Here is a 15451-nt window from a genome sequence, read left to right on the forward strand (position 1 = left end):
TTATCGGAGAGATTCCAAAGTGGTACAAGCTCTTTGGAAGGCATCTGAATAATGCCTGCCAAAACTGTATATGCAGAGTTTCAGAGAAGGCTCGGTCAGTCACGTGCTTGCCACACAAGGATGAAGACCTAGATTTGGAGCTACCGCACACACATAAAAGCCAGACGTGGTAGCAGACATTATCGCTGCACAGGCAGAGATTTTCCCTGGAGCTCATTGGCCAGCCAGACTAGCTGAATTGATGATCTCCAGGTTCAGTGAGGACTCATTCCTCAAAAGAAAAGAAGATCAGCGTGGAGGAATAGTTCAATGGTTAAGAAGATTAATCACACACACACACACACACACACACACACACACACACACACACACAATATCTATCATATCTATCATCCAACCAACCATCGCTCCCAGGTACTAAACCACTACCCAAAGACTGACCCATGGCTCCAGCTGCATATGTAGCAGAGGATGACCTTGACTGGCATCAATGGGAGGAGAAACCCTTGGTCCTGCCAAGGCTGGATCCCCCATTGTAGGGGAATGGTCGGGGGGGTGGGAAAGGGGGCAGATGGGGAGGGGAACACCCTTATAGAAGAAGGGGAGGGGGATGGGATAGGGGGCTCATGTCCAAGAAACCGGGAAAGAAAATAGCATTTGAAATGTATATTTTAAAAATCCAATAAAAAATTTAAAAATTAAAAATCTTCCAGAGGACCAGAGGTCAGTTCCCAGCATCCACATACGGTACCTCAGAACCATCAGTAACTCCATCCCATAGAAGGTGATACCTTCTTCCAGCCTCTGCAGGCACTAGTATTGTGTGTATTCCACACACATATACACAGCACACACAACCAACACATACTTATGTGAAAAAAACATTTTAGAACAGGTTGAAAGCAGTTGAGGGGACGTTCAATACCAGTCTTGAGCCTCCACATGTGCACATACACATGTGAGCACACACATACACATGGATACACACACACACAGACACACACACACACACACACACACACACACACACAGTGCCTAAAAAATTAATGAGAGATAAGAAGGCAATTTTCTACTTGTATCTTTTTATATTTTAGTGTCTTATTCTTTGACAATTTTATATATACATATAATATACCTTGAGTATTTCCACTCACTGTCTTTTATTTTTAAATGATCCCAATATTTTAATTTTCAAAAAACCGGGATTGAGGCCCAGGGAGGCAGCTCAGTTGGTAGAATGTTTCCCTGGCACACGAGAAGCCTTGGCACTTGCACATCTCCAGCACTGCATAAACAAGGTGTCACGGTGCGAGCCTGTGATGTAGCATTCAGGATGTGGAGGCAGGAGGATCAGGAGTTCAAGGTCATCCTCTGGAATACAGCGAATTTCAGACCAGCCTAGGATACAAGAGAACCTGTCAAAAGCGGGTGGGGGAGGGAGGGTAAGAAGATCAAACTCTCTCAGGAATGTTTTCAAGAAGAGTGGGATGCTGGGCTGATGACAAAGGTCCTGTCTTGATCACCCAGGCCTGGTCCATTCTGCATCTTGTAACCTGGAAGACAGAGGGGTAGCCCTATCCGCCCTCAGTTCCCCCAAGGCCTCTCCTCCTATGGATTACAAGGCTTCCTGGTACCTTCTGTGCCCTCTTACTGTGCACACAAATAATCTGACCCGGCTGGGCTGCCTTACCAAAGTTGAGACAATCCCTAGCATCTCACAGTTCTTATCTGGTTACTTCCTTCTCTGGTACTGGCTTGTCAATTCCCCATGTTCATGTGCTTATCACTCAGGCTTCATCTACAGGCTTTGAATTTTCCATGATGACTCCAGTTAATCCCTTGAGAAAGGATTTGCCCATATAAAAGGCAGTAGTGGGGGAGTGCAGGAGAGCACGCTTCTCCTTGGTCAATTACCCTCTACATGACAAAGTCCAGTTCTAGCTTATTTATTCAGTTGGAATTATTTCAGTTATGGTTGTGGGGACGAGGGAACACGGGTGGTAGAAACCTATGGGTCCAGCATGGGTATAGGTGAGTCACATTGCTCTGCTGTGTCTAAAGTGGAGAAAGGGAAGGTGGGGACCGAAGAGGAGCTGGTCAGGGCTGTGCTTTAGACCTGGGAACTTAAATCACTCTGGGCTGGGCAGAAGCACTACCACGTTCTTTTTTTTTTTTTTTTCTTTTTTCTCGGAGCTGGGGACCGAACCCAGGGCCTTGCGCTTGCTAGGCAAGCGCTCTACCTCTGAGCTAAATTCCCAACCCCAGCACTACCACGTTCTAATGTTTTATGGAGATACACTGTGTAAGAGTCCAGACAACAGCAAGTCAACTAAGGGCTAAAGAAGATGAAGGCCAGGCATTGTGATCCCAGAACTTGGGGGTAGAGGCAGGAAGCAAGTTTGAAGTCAGCTTGATCAACTTAGCAAGTTTCACTATACATACAGAGACTTGTCCTAAAATCATCAAAATCGTAATAGTAAATGAAGGACAACGGAGGTGTTCTGTGGACGGTAGGTGCCAGCTGGCTCTATACTTGGATCTGGTCCTGGCTCCAGAAGGAGCTGCTAGGCTGTCATACCTGGCCAAGTGTCTGATGGGCAGTGTTGGTTTCCTCCCGTGAGATGCCTATCTATCCCAGCAGATCTGTTCTCTTTGTTGTTACGTACTAATAGTTAAATCATTTTGGCTAGGTATGGCCCCCTTGTTTGAACAAGCCTATGGGGGTCAGGGAGAGGAATGTGATGGTTCATATATTCTTGGTCCAGGGAGTGGCACTATTAGGTGTTGGAATAGGTGTGGTCTTCTTGGAGTAGGTGTGTCACTGTGGTTGTGGGCTTAAAGCCTCTCATCCTAGATGCCTGGAAGCCAGCCTTCTCCTAGTGCCCTCCAGATGAAGATGTAGAACTCTCAGCGACTCCTGCACCATACTGCCATGCTCCCACATTGATGATGATGGACTGAACCTCTGAATCTGTAAACCAGCCCCAATTAAACGTTGTCCTTAAAAGAGTTGCCTTGGTCATGGTGTCTGCTCACAGCAGTAAAACCCTGACTAAGACACACGGCACTAGAGAAGGAATGTCACGAGTTTGAGGCCAGCTTGGGCTACAGTGAGAAAGAACCCTTCAAGAAAGAGAGAAATGGAGAAGGAGAGGCATGGGGAAGGAGGCTTGAAGGAAAAAACAGATGAAGAGAAGGAGGAAGAGAGGGAGGGAAGCCAGAAGGGAGCAGAGGAGGGAGGAGGAAAGAGGGAAGAAGGGTATTCTCTGTTAGTCTTTCTATGACTTAACCTAGATGGTAATAAGCTAACAGACCTAAAGTTTACTTTGGCTGTGTGGAGAGGGGCGCCAGGAAGGAGCAGGAATTTGCATTGATTGAATGTGTTTATTTTACACTATATACAGTCAGTCCTTCCTGGGGACGCTAGTTGGGCAACATTAATTATCCGGTGGAGGTGGTAACTCATAGGGTAACCAGCCAACTTTCACATTGCTGTTCAAGACCAGGCTTCTATTCACCTCACTGAGTCCTGACCTAAACTTCCGTACAGCAACTAGCACCATCCCTCCCCCGTGGGCTAGGTTCCCTAAGTATTCAATAATCTGATACGATTTAACATCAAAATAAGCTGTCATTTGGGAAAATAAGTTAGAAGCTACTGAGTGTTGTTCTTAACCAACAGGACACCGCACAGCACGTTGCTCACTGTGGAACGAGCTCAAGGGTCAGCATGGCTAATAGACAGGGCATGGTACAGAGCCAAGAACTGGAGGGTCAGCATGGCTGATAGAGCACAGGAAGGAGCAGACAGAGTTGGGTTCGGATCCAGCTTCTGCCACTTCCTAGCTGAGCCTTGAACAACTTGAGCTCTGGGACTTTGTGTAAAGTAGAGCTCAAAGCATTCTTGGTGTGGTTAAAATGAGAGTTAGGAGTAACTAACTCAGAGCTGAGTGTGATGTCTTACACCTGCAATCCCAGCATCAGGAGGCTGGGGCAGGAAGAGGGTGAGTTTAAGGCAAGCTTGGGCTACACACAGAAAGGCCTTGCCTCAAAAAACAGAGAGAGGGGCTGGGGACTTAGCTCAGTGGTAGAGCGCTTGCCTAGGAAGCCCAAGGCCCTGGGTTCGGTCCCCAGCTCCGAAAAAAAGAACCAAAAAAAAAAAAAAAAAAAAAAACAGAGAGAAACAAAGGAATGGGGGAAAGGAAAGAAAGGAGGGAAGGGGAGAGGCAGTGGGGGAGGAAACAGAAGGAAACAGAAGGAAAAAAGAAAAATGAAAGAAAAAAAGGAGGGGCCAAGCAGATGGCCCTTGCTGCATAAGCAGGAGGACCCCAGTTCAAAGCCCCACACATCAAAAGCTGGCTGTGCTTGCTTGCAACCCACCCATACATATAATACAGACTCTCCCCCTTTTTTTAAGAAAAAGAAAAATAGCACTCTCAGAGCAGCTAGCACAGAGCCTGGCCCCGAGAAAGTACTCAGTGCCTGATAAGTATTGTGGAGGTTTGAATGAGACATGCCCCATAGCCTCAGGCATTTTAATACTTGGTTCCCCAGCTGGAGAGATGGCTCAGCAGTTATGAGCACTGAATGCTCTTCCAGAGGTCCTGAGTTCCAGTGGCTCATGAGCATCTGTAATGAGATCTAATGCCCTCTTCTGGTGTGTCTGAAGACAGCTATGGTAATATATATATATATATATAGATAGATATATATAGATATAGATATAGATATCATAATATATTAAGTAGACACACACACACACACACACACACACACACACACTAAAAAAGTACTTGGTTCCCAATTGGTAGAGCTTTTTGCGATGGCTTAGGAGATACAGATCTACAGATCGCTGGAAAAAGTCCATTGCTGAGGGATCTGAGATTTCAGAGCCTTGAACTCTTCTCAGTTCGCTACCCCTGACTCCTGCATATAGTCTGAGATGTGAGCTCCTAGCCTGCTACTCCAGCTGCCTGGGTGCCAACTTCCAGGCCTCCCACCACAACGTGACAGACTCCTATCTTTCCTGGACACTAAGCCCATGTAAACCCTTCCTTCTGTAAGTTGCCTTGATCATGGTGTTTTATCACAGAAATAGAAATGGTTACTGTTTTCCTAGGCGACATTGCTTCTCAAAAATCTGAATGCATTAAAAAAAAAAAAAAAAGAATTCCAGTTCTTAGGAGGCAGAGTCAGGTAGATCTCTGTGAGTTCAAAGTCAGCCTTGTCTACACAGTAAGTTCCAGTTCAGCCAGCACCACACAGTGAGACTCCAGCTCAAAACAAAAAGCCATCCTCAAAAGCCTAGAGATTACACTCTGCTAGGGAAAGTATGAATACAAAAAAGGAAATATAGGAAGCATAAAGGAAACCGCCCCCCCCCACGCACTCCCTGCTCAACAGTCTTGGCGGAGGTGCTTATGTGGCTGAAGATAGACCACAGCTGAGTGATCTGAGCCTATCAGAGTCTATCCGTTTAGCTGATAACTCTAAAAGGCTGGACGCTCCTCAGTTCATTTCAACACACACACACACACAAAAAAAAATAACGCCATTTCCGAGAATGCCTACTGAACTCTGCACCCGTAATATACTGTGTGGGGGAAGCAACTGCGGCAACAGAAGTCTGGAAACACCGCGAATCTCCTCCACCCAGGAAGTGGCTCAATAAACTATGACAGAGCCACACAAAAGAACACTCTGTGGCTATAACCAGAGAATAAGGAAATGCTCTCAGAGCTGATAGGGAACAGTTTCCTGAATTTATGGTGAAGTAAAAAGAGCAGGTGTCTCTCGGGTTATAGAGCAAGCTATCTTTTCTTTAAGACTTCCGAGAGCTGCAACTTCCCCTTCTGAGATGACAGAATCATTAACACAGGGGTCATGCCAGGAAGCCAAGGCAGGTGCCACACCAGGACACTTACAGTAAAGGAGAAAAACTCTATCATCACATTGGTGGATGTCAGGAAGTTGATTATTTTATGTAATTTAGCATCTACTCTGACTTGTGTGTGTTTCATATTTTTTCTTTCTCTTAAATTTTATTGTATAGACTATTTATTTATTTTATGTATGAGTGTTCTATGTGCACGTATGCCTGCATGACAGAAGAGGGCATCAGATCTCATTACAGATGGCTGTGATGCCCCATGTGGTTGCTGGGGATTGAACTTAGGACCTCTAGAAGAGCAGACAGTGTTCTTAACCACTGAGCCATCAGTCTGGCCCCTATTTTATTTTATTTTTGACATTAGCTCTTATATAGCCCAGGTTAGCCTAGAATTCCATGGGTAGCCAAGGATGGCCTTAAGTTCCTCTTCTTCCTGATTCCACATCCCAGGGGTTGGGATTGTAGAGATGTGTCACAACATCCAAAATAAAATAAAGATATAAAACGGTGTGTGTGTTAGAAAAAAACACAAAAATATTTCCTTAATACTATAGATTTTGGGGCTGTAGAGAAGGCTCAGCAGTTTAAAAGGTTTGCTTCTCTTCCAGAGGACCTGAGTTCAGATCCCGGCACCCGCACTAGGCTGTTCACAGCCACCTGTGATTCCAGCTCCAGGGGTTTAGCACCCTCTTCTGGCATCTACAGCCCAGAGACACATAAATAAGTAATGCAGTAATTATTTTTAAAATAGTATCAACTTATTGGAAATCAAAAAGAAAAAAATGGATAAAACTGCTAGAACATGAGAGATGTTGTTACAAAACCAAACTGAATTCTGTCTAGGCTGTTACGGAAGGCCTAAACATCTTGCTGAAATAAGAGAGAAAGAAATTTATTCCGATATGGTATCAAATGGAAAAAGCAGATCACAAAACTACTTCAAACTCAGATTTCATTGATAAATGTGTTTAGAGATAGGAAGACAGCCCAGTCACTAAAGTGCTTGCCACTCAAGTGTGGGCGTCTGAATTCTATTCCTAGAACCCACATAAACATGCCAGCATAATGAACTCATCTCTGGGGAGCAAGCAGATCGCTGCCTGGTGTCCAGCCAGCCTAGTCTACTTGGTAAGGCCAGTTGGAGCCCCTGTCTCAAAAGGCAAAACGAACTTTGAAATCTCCAGGACATAGTGGCGAGACCTTTAATCCCAGAACTCTAGAGTAAGAGGCAGGTGGGTCTCTTAAGAGCTTGAGAGCAGCCTGGGTTAAATAGTGAGCTCCAACCAGTGAGGACCACATAGCGGGACCCTGCCTCAAAAAAGGGATGGGGCTGGACGGGTGGCTCAGCAGGTAAGAGCATTTGCTGTCCTTGCAGAGAACCCAGGTTCAGATCCCAGCACCCACATGTACCTGCAGCCTTTTATAACTCCAGTTCCAGGGCATCTGACCACAGGGACCAGGCACACACGTGATACACTTACACATATGCAGGTCAACGCTCATACACATAAACTAAAAATAGATAAATATTTCTTTATTTTAACTGTACCTTTAAAAAAAAAACTAAAACCACTACAACAAAGTACACTGAATCCCAGGGCTGTCCTCTGGCTCCCATGTGTGTGCATGAGTCACACACATACCACACACACACACACACACACACACAAACCCTTACAGGCTTATGTTGAATAAAATTTTCCATATTTGACATTATACCCTTGACCTATGGGAGCTAGTTTTCTAGATCTTTCAGGATTTCCTGAGTGCTTTATTGTGTGTGTGTGTGTGGGGGGGGGTATGTTTATATAACAATTTTAAAAATCAATAAATCTCTTTACCCACTAATGGGGTTGTGTGTGTGTAAAACCCATTTCAGGGTACATTTCTCATAAAGTGGTGGCATTTGTAATCTGAAGCCACTTCCTGACTCACCTCCACCTCTGACCTCCCAAATTGCTCTGCTCTGCAAAGTCCCATATTTCATTCAGATGGAAATTTCACATCTCTGGGTAGGAAGTTTTCCAATCTCTGGGTTATTAAAAGGCCTACCTAGTCTGGGCTGAGTCCCCAGAGGATCACAGACTGGTGTGGGACTGCACATCGATGCTGATGGCCCCTAACCATTCGCAGTAAAGCTTCACTTCCTCCAAAGGCTGCCTGCCTTGTCCAACACTGAGGGGGTACTGAGGGAGAGAAGCGCCCTCCTCTACACCTCGGTGTGGGCACATTTAGAAATCTCTCTGGCAGCCTGCGTCCTCTTAGGAACAGGCTTCTCAGTCCCACTGTTGGGCCGCAGATCACAGACAGACCATGCCAACTCCAGCCACCTCTTTCCACGATTCCTGGGGACCCTGACCTTTACCTCTCGGCTGTGCCTCCACCCTTGAGCTCCTGGCGCCTTACTCCTGAAGACCACGTTTCACCAACTCTAGGCCACCAACATCTTAGACACATCTTAGACACGCCACCTGGCACAGACGCATGGGTGGCTGCCACGTGTGCTGCTTCTAACCTGTGAACCAAACCGAGGCCTTGCACACACAAGTAACTTACCACGGAGCTACCCACGCCTGGTTTTCTTCTCTTCTCTGTGCCCTGAAGTTGCAGCACAGCCCCTAGTGGGTCTCAATCCTTCTAAGGAGAGGACTGAATTGGCCATTTTCTTCTGTTGAAGTCATTGTGACGGGTTACTTTCATTGGCAGCCTGACTGGACTTAGAATCACCGAGGGGACACAGCTCTGGGCACATCACAGGGTGTTTCCAGAGAGCTTTAAGCGAGGGGAGAAGACCTGTGCTAAATGTAGGCACCACCATCCTACTGCTAGGGTACTGGGCTTAAGAGAAAGAGGGAAAGGATGAAGCAAGCCGAGTGACGGCATTTAGCATTCTGCCCTTCCTGACCGCAGGCACAGCGCAGCCCTGCCTCTTGTCCCTATAGCTTTGTCCATTCTTTCCACCATGACTTCTCACCGTGAAGAACTAGGACTCCTAAAACTTTAGTCCAAAATGAACCTTCCTCTCCTTAAACTGCTTTTGTCAGGGATTGGCGGCGTCCAGGCCAGAGGAATTGTAAGCAGCAATGGAGTTTGTGGAGAATTGCTCAGTGGTTAGCGCGGCTACAATGAGTGTACCTCCAAAAGACAATTCTCCGAGGAGGACTGTGGCCAGATTGTCCTCTGTTGCTGCTGGAGTTTCTTGTGCTTGCTGCTATTGTGGTTCTCCTTGTGGTTAGGTTGGTGTGATTATTTTGTGGAAGTTTCCTACTCCTCTCTGGGCACTTTATCTGCTGTACGTAAAAAAAGTGACGATTTCCCCAAGACGACACTGTTTACAGATTCATGATTCAGTTGAGCTTTCTGAAAATAGTTTAAAGACAAGAGTGGCCAGGCCTTCTAATGAGGGATATAGAGAAGATAGGAATAAGAAGAGGGAAGTTTCAGGCACTGTTAGTCCACAAGTCTTGGCTGTGAGAGTCAGGCCAGTGGTCAAAGACAGCAATTCCGTTCCTAACTACGGTTAGTTCTGAGTCTCCTGGTCATGTGGCTTCCAGATCTAATTTGCAGGGTTTTGGTATGCAACTCGAGGAAACAGAATTTTCTTCCTTGTAAGAGGAAACTAAATGATCCTATTGGGAGTGAAAGAGAAAGAGTGGGTGGTTAGCTAAGCTGGCTCAGCGAGGCCAGCTCAGCCAGGCCAGCTCAGGGAGGCTTTGTAGACTAGAACAAGAACCACAATGTAACCGCACACTGCAGTCAGTCACAATGTAACCGAACACTGCCGTCAGCCTTACAAGAAAACTGGCTGAAATATACTTTGCTTGCATAAACTTTTTTAACCAATCATAAAAGAATTGTTTTTTTCAGGTAAAAATGTAGTATGAGAGAAAAAATGAGGGGTTGTTGGGGGAGAATGTTTAGCCCATTTGTTTTTTTATTTATGTGACTTGCGATTATAGGATAATCTCTTTCTGCATAAAGACTTTGTTCTGAGTAGTATATGAGGGATAAAAAGATGAAGTCAGAAGAGAAAAGGAGAAAATTATAGTATTATGTCTGTGTGTCTTCTTATCCCCGACTCCATGTTTCCCCCTCGTACCCCTGACCTGCTGGAGCTGGACTCCGGCAAAGATATTTTGTCACAGCGATGGGCAGATAACTAACACAGTCAGTGTCTGGCACTGCCCAGCAGATTTCCCTACAGCTTCTTCACCATCTTCCCCCCATGCCCTCATCCTCCTCTCCGACCCAGTTCCCATCACAGCACTAGAGGGTGGCCGGGCCGGATGGTCTTTGCCAGGAGCAGTGCCTTCAAATCACTACAGATCTGAGACAATGATCAAGGCACACAGACGTCCCAGAGTGACATAGTCTGAGATCAACCCACTTGGGAGTTGGAATATATTATCATGGTCATTCCTCGTCTCTCCAGAACCAGCTGTCTCTCAGTCTCCTCTTTCCATAACTCCATTATAAACTAGGAAGGAATGTAAAAGTACAAAGGTCATACAAATATGTATATAAATATACTCACATATAAATATATTTAAATGTATAAAATTTATATATAATATATTAATATGTAATGTATGATAAATAAAAAAGATACAAAGCATATATATACATATATAAATGTAAAAGAATACTCAGTTCCATCCCTGGGACCCACATGATGGGAATAGAGACAGACTGCCCTTTTACCACTACATACCTGCATGCCACACAGGCCCAAACATACATACCAAATAAATGAATAGATGTAATGCTTTAATTGAAAATGTAAGTTGATGCTGGGGAGATAGCTTATTCAGTAACATCATGATCATGAGGCAAACATGAAGACCTAAGTTCAAATCCCCCCTGCCCATGTGAAAAGATGGGCACAGTCTTATATGGCTGTGATCCCCTGCACTGAGAGAGCAAAGACGAAAAATCCCTGAAGTTCATTGGCCTGGACGAGCTAATCATCTCCAGGTTCAGCAAGAGACTATGTAATAAATAAATAAATAAATTAATTAATTAATTAATTAATAAAGTGAAGATTGACATCAGCCCTTGACCTACACACACACACACACACACACACACACACACACACACACACACACACATCATATATAAGTTAAAGGTAAAATGTCTTCCAGAACTAACCATCACTAACAGTTTGGCTGTGTTGTCCCACACAATCTTGTGACAACAAAGATGTGCTATCATCACAGGTGATCGTGAGATGACAGTGCTTGCCAGTGCGCTCCGGCCTCAAACCACCATGAGTACAGACAGCTGCAAGCTGGTTGAAGAGAGCGTGGGGATCTGTGAGGCGTTTCTGTAAGGGCGGGGCATTGGGAAGACCTTATTATGGGGCTTAGGCTACTGCAGGTGATTTGAAGAAAGGTTTAAGGATTCAGGGCATTGCTTGGATTGGATACTGTCAAGAAGCTGAGTCATTCTGACACCAGACATCTTCATTCACCCTGTCTAAAGGCAGGGAAGATTAGTGCGAGGCCAAAGCTAGAAAAGAGTTAAACACCCACATCCTTACGCCAGCAGGGAGAGGTGGATTCCTGCTCACTTCTGTGGTCTGGGCAGTACTCTTGTTCGGGCCTGTGTCCGTTTAGATGTATGCAGAGCTCTTGTTTTCTTTCATCTTGTTTGTGCCTGTGTCTGTGTTTAGATGTATGGAGAGCTCTTGCTGTCATCCTGACCTGGCCTCAGCACTGAGTGTCTTATCCAGTGTCGGTGTTCTGAGTCATTCCCAGTTCACCAGAGCGTGCAGAACCCAAGTGCCGGGCTAGTGGCTAGTGCCCAGCACTCCGGGGTGGCTCTTCTCCCTCTATATTGTCTCTTTCTCACCAACCAATGTTGCAGACATGTTTTCATACCAAACACTGAGTCATATTTAACTAAAAATATTTCTCACTGAATCACTGTATTTTTCTGTTAGTCGTACAATTACTAGTAAGATGAAAATCTTTAGCACTACATCTCCACACAGGCTTCAGAATCTGTGAGGCTTGAAAATGGTCCCAACTCAACTAGGAGGTGACTGTGTGATCTTCAGCAGGCTCCTTCTCTGAACCCAGTCTTTCTGGAGTGGAGTTTAACATGAAAAACGTTTACTGTACCATACATACAAACTAGTATGTTATTTTTATTTTTAGTTAAAGTAACTATTCCTATTTCAGGTGTTTATTGTTTGAAACGAGTATTGTTATCTCAGATAAATGAGTTTAATTTCTTTGATCTGGAAGGAAGATTAGGAAAGACCAATTTGCAAGTAACCAAACATGATTTATTAATAGAGCCCAAAGGAAATAAAGGTCTAAGCTGGAGTTCAGAACCCAAGCTAGAGAGAGGTTGTGGGAGTTCTAAAAGGGAAACACCCCGACACCACCTGTCGCAGTGTCTGTTTGGCGGTTTGAATAGAACTTATAGGCTCAGACAGGTGAACGCTTAGACCCCAGTAACTGGTGCTATTCGGAAAGGTTTAGGATTCAAGGTCCTGTACGTCACTGGGGTCAGCATCAAGCTCGTGCACCCTCTCCCTACTTGCAGTTAACTCTCCCAAGTTCAGGCTTGTGCTTGAGGATTCGAGTTCTTAGCTTCCTGCTCCAGACACCACACCTGCCAGGCTTCCTGGCCATGGTGGACTTTTATCCCTCTGGAACCATAAACCAAAACCAAGTCCTTTTTCCCGTAAGTTGCTTTTGGTTGTGGTGTTTTACCACAGCAACAGAGAAGTAACCATGTCAGTCAGCCAAAGAGACAGGATTCCCAGCAGCCATGACTCAGCGCTGTGGAACCAAGGCAGCTGGAGCCGTGTGCGTTCCTGCAGGAGTGAGTACTCCCTGGTTCTTTGCATGAGTCATCGAGCCAGGTCAGCGACGGTCATACAGACTCACTCAGTAAATATTTTTGAGCTCTCTGTAGGGTGCTTCTTAGGCACTAGACATTTAGGATAGTACGAAATGGCTACGGTGCAGGACGATATGACGTACAGACTTAGTAAGAAGGAAAATAACTCTAACAGCATAACTAAGCCAAGGAAGAGGCAGTGCACATTAGTGATGATTCAAAATTACGTAGAAGGCAGTGTTGTGGTTTCAGTAGGAAATCTCTCCCACAGGCTCCCACGGGCTCCCACTCAGTCGCCAGCTGGGGGGGGTACTGTTTGCAAAGGTTATGAACCTTTAGGCGGTGGAGCCTTCTTGGAGGAAGTTAATCACTAGAGACCATGGGCTGGAGAGGTCCTGAGTTCAAGTCCCAGCAACCACATGGTGGCTCACAACCATCTGTAATGGGATCTGATGCCCTCTTCTGGTGTGTCTGAAGACAGCTTCAGTGTACTCGTATAAATCTTAAAAAAAAAAAAACTTACATGACTTGCATGAATAAAGCAACAACAACAACAACAACAACAACAACAACAACAATAATAATAATAATAATAATAATAATAACCACTAAAGACCAGGTCTCTGTTATCTGTCTGCCTGTCTCTGTTTCTGTCTTTGTATCTCTCTCTCTCTCTCTCTCTCTCTCTCTCTCTCTCTCTCTCTCTCTCTCCACACATACATACATACACACACACACACACACACACACACATACCCGGCCCCACGTTGGGATGAAATGTGGTCACTCTGCTTCCTGACTACCAAGCCATCCTCACTTTCCTGCCCCCCATACTCCCTAACCACAATGTGTCCTCAATAAGCTCCCTTCCCCTACTAAGTTGCTTGCTTTTGGTCAGGTCTTTTATGCCAGCAGCAGACAAGTATGGCTGTGTGAGCAGGGCAGCCCTCACTCTGGACATGATATTTAAGATAAAGTCTAATGGCCTCGCCACAAATAATGAGTGTAACTGCCCTAGGTAGGAAACGCCTCAGCATGTCCACACTGTGAGTGAAGGCTGGTATGGGGTTACCTTCAGTGAGAGGGAATAATAAAAGAAAAGTAAATAAAAAATAAAAAGTGGTATTTAAAAAATACCAAGAGCAAGAGAGTAAGTATCCTAAACTATAGGGCTCTAAGTTAGAAGGAAGGGTTTTGAATTTCTCCTGGTTTCTTCTGACACTAGAGAGTTTTAATTTGGGAGGAACGGACATGTCTACATCTAAAATACCTTTAGTAAACTACAACCAGCACTTTGTTTCTTTCTCTTGTTTTTCTTACCCAACTGCCTGATGCCCATTCTTCTGATGATGTCATCTTTCCCTCCCTGGACATGCATGTGGCTTAGGCTTAGTCAAACACAGTATCCCATTTCCTTGGACACACTCATTGGCTCCATGTAGTCATGTGATATGAGCGGCGCTGTTCTTGTGAGTCCTGGTTTAGCGCTGAGAAAGTACTTTGTCTTCTAAGATCTGAGGCTGAAAGATGTGAAAGCAGCAGTATTTCTTTCTTTCTTTAACATTTATTTATTTCGTGTATGTGCGCATATGTGCCAAAGCACACATGTAGAGTTCGGAGGACAACTTGAGTCGGTTCTCTCTTGCCATGTGGCTTCTGGAGATCAGCCCTAGCAGCACACGCCCTTCCTCACCGGGCCATCTCAGCAGCAGTCAGCTTTTCTGCCTCTGTTGAGGGGGCCATTTACAGCAGGCAAGAAAGAAATCAGGCAGGACAGGCTGAGACGACGGACAGATAGACTCCCTCTAACACTGAATCCTAATTCCAGGGGCTGAAACCTTGATTCCTAAAGTCCTCTGTGCAGTCCTAAGGGTGTCTTATTCCTGACTTCTCTACCAAGCCAGCCATGAAATGCTCCTTTTACTTAACCGTAGGCCTTCTTAACGGCATTCCAGCATATACTTATAATTCCAAGACTTTGGGGAACTGAGGCAGGAGAACCGCAAATTCTGGGCTAGTCTGGGCTACACAGTGAGTTCAAGACCAGTCTGAACTATGTAGTAAGACCCTGTCTTGAAAAAAAAATCCTTATTTCAACATCTCCTTCCTAGCTGGTGTGTGTGTGTGTGTGTGTGTGTGTGTGTGTGTGTGTGTGTGCATGTGTGCGCGCGCGTGCGCGTTCTTTCAATCTCTTTTATCCTGAAGTAAAGTCTACTTAGTACATACTTAGTACATGTGTCCGTTCCATAGAGAAGCAAAGGTGATACCTGTGGCTACTGGTTTAGCAGAGGAAACCTTGGCTAGCAACATCACTCAACATGTTTAGGACTAGAGGGCTGGAAAGTTGGCTCATCAATTAAAGTACCTGCTACTCTTTCAGAAGGTCTGAGTTCAGCTTCCAAAATGTACATCAGGCAACACAGCTGCCTATAACTTTAGCTTCAGGGATCCGATGCCCTCTTCTGGCCTCCTGAGGTAGCTGTACTCACACATGCATACATTAACATAGACATATATATACACATAATGTTTTAAAAAAATAAATCACAGACTTGACTAAAGCCTAGATACAGGTGGTTTAGACCCATCCCGAGATGATCTAAGACCAGATGTCAGTGAAACCGTGTCCACGTTCTGCTGCATGGGGCTCACGGTGACTGCCTGTCATGGAGATCATGTGGTTCAGCTATGGAGGTGTAACAAAGC

Source organism: Rattus norvegicus, chromosome 4 (assembly GCF_036323735.1).
Source record: "Rattus norvegicus strain BN/NHsdMcwi chromosome 4, GRCr8, whole genome shotgun sequence".
In the NCBI taxonomy this organism is placed as follows: domain Eukaryota; kingdom Metazoa; phylum Chordata; class Mammalia; order Rodentia; family Muridae; genus Rattus; species Rattus norvegicus.